Here is a 6,603-nt window from a genome sequence, read left to right as displayed (position 1 = left end):
CGTAAGCTCATATTATTTTTACCTTGTGTAATGAGCACTAAGGTTTCTTGAATATTATTTGTGAAGGTGACATAGCTTTAAAGTCATGATTTTTATTTTAATGCTTTCCCAGGAGATAAAACTTATGCTTTTCAGTGAAATAAAATAGCAAACCAAAGCCTAGTCTGTGCTCTTAATTTTATGAGGGGTAAAAATATTGCTCCAGTACCATAATTATCATATAGCCAAGAAATTTCCAATGTAAAAATTAGTTTTAACATAAATTATCTTGCAGTTTAATCAGTTGGGGTCCCCTCCTTTATTTTAAGTACATATAATAAAAATCCAAGTCTGAGAAATCAGCTTTTTAAAAATATGTTTGATTTGTAATTCAGAGTTTGATAGTAAAAGATACTTTTGCTTGCTAAATTAAGGAAACTATAAAAAAATTGTAAATTTGATTTTTAAAAGTTTAAATGGTATTTTAGATAACTATATGATCATTGTAAAGATTCACTTTCATTTTTTCACTCTTTGGTCTCAGCACTCAAGGTAACATTTCTCTCTCCTCTATATGGGTATGGATAAATATTTTATTTATCATAAATAAAATATTTATATTTTATTACAAGACAGAAAAGAATACCAAATTATTCTCTTTGCTACTCAAAATTGTCTTTAGGATCTTTCAAATTGAAGATTGGAAAAACTAAGATGTGAACGCTCATGATTTTATTTGAATGTGAATTATTTTACATTTACTTGTGGTATTTTCTGGTTTGGGCTGATATAAATTGTCAATTTTAAGGCTTTAAGGATATGATAAAAACTTTAGAGTTTTTGCACATGTCTAATAATGAAACAGCAAACACTGATTTGTTTCACACAGTGTGGCAGGTGTGTTGAGAAGTGAACAGGATAGATGTTAAATATCAGATGTAGAGAATCCTAGAGATTCAATGTTTTACTAATGACACACACAGTGTGATCCTTTGTAATTTTCACGGAAAATTATACCGTGAAGTGTAACATCTTTGCTTGGGAATTCATGACCAGCGAGTACAGTTTTATTGGCGTTCATCCATGAAGTAAGTTTACTGGACACCAGTTTTCTGCCAGAAGTGCAGGCCAATGCACTCAGACTCCATTCCTCCCCTGGAGCACTTCCGTGGTTGGCAATGACCTTGAACAAGTTAACTTCTGTGGACCTCAGTGTCTTTATCTGCTGGGCTTGAATCTAGTTACTTCAGAGCTTTTCAGCCTCAGCACTACTGAGATCTTGGAGTGGATGATCCTTGTGGCAGGGCCTGTCCTGTGCAACGTATGACATTTTGTAGCGTCCCCGCTCTCTGCCTACGAGATGCCAGTGGCATCCTCCACCACTCACCCACATCAGCTATGACAACTAGTATTTTCTGGACATTGTCCCTTGAATGACCAAACACATACTTCTTATAAATCACGGTACAGCAGTCCATCCCCTGGTCCTTGAACACAGATCCCTTATAGCCAAACAATGCTAAAAGTCCAAAGTTGCTGGTGCACGACCAGAATACCATTCAGTCAGTAATAACTCTTCAGTCCACCATCGTATCTTATGAAAACAGCTCCCAGGGTGAGATCACTCAGGTTTGCAGGCGTCTGTGCTTTCTGGTCAGGTTCTAGAAGCAGGAGTGGTCTTGGTAACATCAGGCTTCACGAACCTTTCAGGCATCTGATATGATCGAGCTGCTCTGAGCCTCTCTGCAGGTGTCCGTGTAATACTGGATTTCCCTCATTACATAACTTACTCATTCATTCCGTTACTTTACCTGCTACTTTTGTTCTCTGCATTTGTACCCAGACTTTCCCAACTTGGGAGGGGCTGTTAGGCCTGGCCGCTGGGCTGGTCTGGGTTGCAGGCAGCCCTGCTCGTGTAGCAAGTCCATCCCCCCTCAGTCCGCTTCTGTTCAGGTGAATGACACAGATGCAGAACTGGGGGTGCATCCTTGCCACCAGGCAGTGTGGCTATACTCACTGTTAGCCTCACTTTTGCCAAGTTGCTCTGGGAATTTTGACAGAAAGCCTGAAAACATGGAATCATCCCTGCTTCCAGCCTGTGTAGTTGCCGCCCTGGTCCTGTGACGGCTGCGTCTGCTAGGGTAGAAAGAAAAAGCTGAGGTGATGTGGGGAAGAAAGAACACAAGCCCTTTCTCCCCCGGGCTCCCAGACCCGCCAGAAATCATGGGACTGTATCCAGTGGGGATGCTTCTTCAGCCCCACACATGTTGAGTGTGAACACACTTGTGAAGGTGTGTAAGCCAGCCCTTCCTTTTTTTTTTTTTTTTATCTCCCCCTGTTTTAGACAACCAGTGTTTTAATTGCTCATTCCAGTTCTGTATAAAACTCTTTCTCTCAGTCATTCCTCTCTGCTGGCTGTTGGACATTACGTGAGCTCCTTGGTCTGAGGAGATGACAGTTGGCTGTGGAATATCTTCTGCTCTCGTTTTCTGTATCTCTTTCTGAGCGTTTGCATCTGTCACCAAGTCTGCAAAGCCCGCACCAGAGTTAGTAGCTCTTCCTGTCGGGACCGCTGTATAGCCCCCTGACATGAGTCTGAGTTGCCAGCCATATTCAGGACCTTCCCACCAGGGTCTCTGCCACACAGCCACCTGTAGTCTCTGTCTCTCTTGTTGCCAGAACAGATCATATTGGCATTTTGTACCTCAGAAGGTGCAGGAGAGTCTAGCTTCAGCCCATCTCAACACTGCTGCACCAACCCCCCCCACCACCACCAACACACACTCATTTCATGGGCCCAAGTGGCCTTTTTTAGGGAGCACATGGGGATAGATGCATGTTGGATCCACTCATCCTCCCAAACTGGAAGGCAGGTTTTCTGGTGGGTATTGACCTGTCCGACATTAATACCCACAATTATTTCCATAGGATTGTGCCCCATATGGACATTCCTTTAATAGGCCAAGATCCCATTACCCTCCTGCCTGACCATATGGCTGGGCTGTTGGCCACTGCCTGTGAGTCAGTAAAAACCCACACAGAGGGGCTCTTAACGTTCTTTCATTCCTCCGTCATTGCCAGGAAACCAGCATGCGGTTCAGCATACCGTGGGGATCTGTTTTTGTATTCTTCAGTCACACTGGTGGCCTTCCAGACAGGATGTTGTCCCTTCACCTTGGATCTGCTGTCCATAAGCCAGGCAGCTCTTTGTTGATGGTAGAGAGCTGTCCAAAGGCCACTGTCCACATGACATTGTGGACAGTAGAGTCCAGAGCCCCTTGTGCAGCTCCAGAATCAGCCCTGAGGGCTAGGGAAAGAGGTTCCCTGCTTGTAAGAATCTCCTCCTTGCATTCCGCAGGCACTGCCACTCCCATTAGCAAGCTTGTCCAGCACCATCCTAGACATGTTATTTCAGGTTTCAAGACCCTTTTATGTCCTTCAGTCCCTAGGGATGGCTTCAATTAATAATGTCCTACAGCAGGTTAGTAAAGCCCCTCAAATGTTAATTCTCTGGTCCAGAGTTCCTACAATCAGCACCTGGAGGCGCTCACAGGCTCTTGCCATATGCCCCATTTTAGGCTCCACAAAGAACCATTGCACAGAGAATTGTCCTTACCAGCACAACAGCTTTGGAGGTGCCAAACATTTACGTTTACCAGTTTATTAAAGGTTGTGACAAAGGATCTGAATCCACAGCTAGTTGAAAAGATGCATAGGTCAGGGTCTAGGGAAGGCACAGAGCTTCAGGTACACCCCAATTCTGGCATCTCCTCCTGTTCAGCTGGAAGCCCCCCTAAACCATCCTTCTGGGTGTTTATGAGGCTTTCAAACGTAGTCCTAATTGACTAAGCCATTGGCCATGGGCCGATTCAACCTCCAGCCCCTTCCCCTCTGCCAAGATTGCAGGTGGCCTTGCTTGGTCCTCCTGGCAGCCAGCCATCCCCCCTTTATTGGGGCCCCAACATCACCTGCATTAATATGACAAAAGACACCTTAATCGCTCTTCTAAGTTTAGGGGTTCTGGGAATTGTGAGCCAGGAACCATAAATGTGAAGACCCAAAATACCTTTCTTATAAATCATAGTATCACACCCTGGAAGGCAAAATTGCCACCACTGAGAATCATTGAGTTACTAGATATTTATAGTCCCTTTTAGGCAACATTCTAGGATTTTATGGGAAGTCTGAGAGTTGATCTTCATCTCAAATCTTCTTTCGGCTGAAGCCTAATCATGTGGTCAGGTGAGATAAAGAGGAGATCAAAGTATTTACCAGACTGAAGGATGAAATTTAATGTGGGAGGAGTTTTGACCTGATGAGAGGAAGGATTCATGTTAAAAACTTACTGTACTTGTAAGTTTTTCCAAATAGTACATAAATCCCCATATAGTGAATTGGCAGCCTGACTAATCCTGTAAAGTAATGCAAGTTCCATGTAATTTCCATGAGACTGGGATATTTACTTGCTATGCATAGTTATATTTATTTAGGAATTTGGAACATATAAGAAAGTTTAGGGGTTTTTACGCTGTTATGGTTTAATTTTGTTTCCAACTGCTGTTATACTTTATTTCCAAGAATTAGGGGAAAAAAGTGGATTTGGAATCAGGAAACCAGGATTTCATTTCTAGCTGTCCTTTGGGTCCTGTGAATTCTTTGCAACAGTAAAAGTATGAAGGAGAGACAAGGTTTATTTCTTCTGTTTTTTCCCCCTTGGAGTTGGTTAAATGTGTTACATGATATGCACACATCTGCACTTCAGTTTAGTGGTCCCAACCAGAGGAATAAAGGGAAAATGTAGAGTGTTTCAGGTAATACGTAAGCACAAACCTAACATTCTCAACCAGTTTTATTGTGAGCAAATTTATGAAATATCCTTTATTTTTATGTTCTTTCTAAAAGCTAATAGCATATTATGCTTTTGTTTGTTAACTAAACGTGGTTCATGGAATGATTTGGGTTTGTCAGTGATCACAAATATGGCTCAGCCTAGTAGCTAACTAATGCTTTTAAATGTAATGAGAAAATATATGAATTTTCATTTTTTCCTCTGTTGTAAATATCAGATCAACAGGTTTTGTCTGTAGATGTGGTAGATAATTGTGCAATCTTTTTTTTTTTTTTAAAGATTCTATTTATCCACTTGACAGACAGATCACAAGTAGGCAGAGAGAGAGGAAGGGAAGCAGGCTCCCCACCTAGCAGAGAGCCCGACACGGGGCCCGATCCCAGGACCCCGGGACCACGACCTGAGCTGAAGGCAGAGTCATTAACCCACTGAGCCACCCAGGCGCCCCGATAATTGTGCAATCTTGATGTGCTACTTAAAGAAGTACTTTATTCTTCAGTTTTTCTTAAGGAAAGCACTGGGTTTCATTTTTGTTTTTTAATGAGAAATACTTGGGGTGGGTATGAGTTCCTCAGGGCCGTTTTCAAGTAGCAAAAGATGGTTGTTAACCTGCCGCCTCATTGAGGCCTGCAGCAGGATGAGCCATTTACACACACACCCCTTTGGAGAGAGGAGTAGAGCGGAGTTGACCCCTTCCAATTAGGCTGGAGGAGCCAGGCAGGGTGCGGTGCCCAGTGAGGGGGCGGGGGAGGGGGGGCTGTGTTCTCTGCCCTGGCAGGCTGTCGAAGGGTGCTCTGGAAAGCTGAACTGGCAAATAGTGACCTGGAATATGTGTGTTTGGGGTGTAGGACTTAAGTACCCTTTACTCTCTCCCTAAGAAAATCTTTGGTAAAAACTTGTTCACTTGTCTTTTATTTATTTATTGATTTATTTATTAAAAGATTTTATTTATTTATTTGACAGAGATCACAAGTAGGCAGAGAGGCAGGCAGAGAGAGAGAGGAGGAAGCAGGCTCCCTGCTCAGCAGAGAGCCCAATGCGGGGCTCGATCCCAGGACCTTGAGATCATGACCTGAGCTGAAGGCAGAGGCTTTAACCCACTGAGCCACCCTCACTTGTCTTTTATACAAAAAGAATCTTGGAACCCACGGAGATGCTGGCTCTTTTCTAGTGTCCCTGAGAACACACCCAGGTCTGACATCTGGGGGCACACAGATCCTGCAGGCTGCTAGGCCAGCTGTCCTCAAGGACTACTTACTGCTCGCTGGGTGCCGGGAACTGGCATGTACATTTTTCAGCGCTCTGTCACACATACAAATTCTCTTTATTCTTTCAGTAGCTCTAGGAGAACCAGCTTCCTTGAAGGAATGTGGAAAAGGGGCTTCAGCGTTCAGCCCCTTACTCCGGCATCTGGCTTAGGAGTCTCAAGTCCGACTTCTGCAGGTTTTATCACATTCCACATAACTTGTTTTCAGTTGCTAAATTGTGCAGTTTTATTCCTCACAAAGCCTGTTCTCTGAGGATTTTTAAAAATCAGTTTAGGAGGGGGGCACCTGGGTGGCTCAGTGGGTTGAAGCCTCTGCCTTCGGCTCGGATCATGGTCTCAGGGTCCTGGGATCGAGCCCCATATCGGGCCCTCTGCTCAATGGGGAGCCTGCTTCCCCCTCTCTCTGTGCCTGCCTCTCTGCCTACTTGTGATCTCTCTCTCTGTCAAATAAATAAATAAAATCTTTTAAAAAAATCAATTTAGGAGGATAAAAAATAGAAGCTCCAGA

At 43.6% G+C, this 6,603-nt stretch overlaps 1 protein-coding gene and 1 long non-coding RNA gene across 2 annotated transcripts in view; one reads left to right on the top strand and one right to left on the bottom strand.

Moving 5' to 3' along the window:
- Positions 1-6,603, top strand: part of CENPP (centromere protein P) — a 225,779-nt gene that overhangs the window by 76,569 nt on the left and 142,607 nt on the right. The window lies entirely within an intron of this gene.
- Positions 1-6,603, bottom strand: part of LOC116872946 — a 175,334-nt gene that overhangs the window by 27,686 nt on the left and 141,045 nt on the right. The gene's annotated exons all lie outside the window — the stretch shown is intronic.

This window comes from Lontra canadensis, unplaced genomic scaffold (assembly GCF_010015895.1).
Source record: "Lontra canadensis isolate GAN:19392208 unplaced genomic scaffold, GSC_riverotter_1.0 scaffold31, whole genome shotgun sequence".
Taxonomy (NCBI): Eukaryota; Metazoa; Chordata; class Mammalia; order Carnivora; family Mustelidae; genus Lontra; species Lontra canadensis.
Note: the sequence above shows the minus strand (reverse complement) of the source record. Positions and strands in the feature narration are given on the sequence as shown.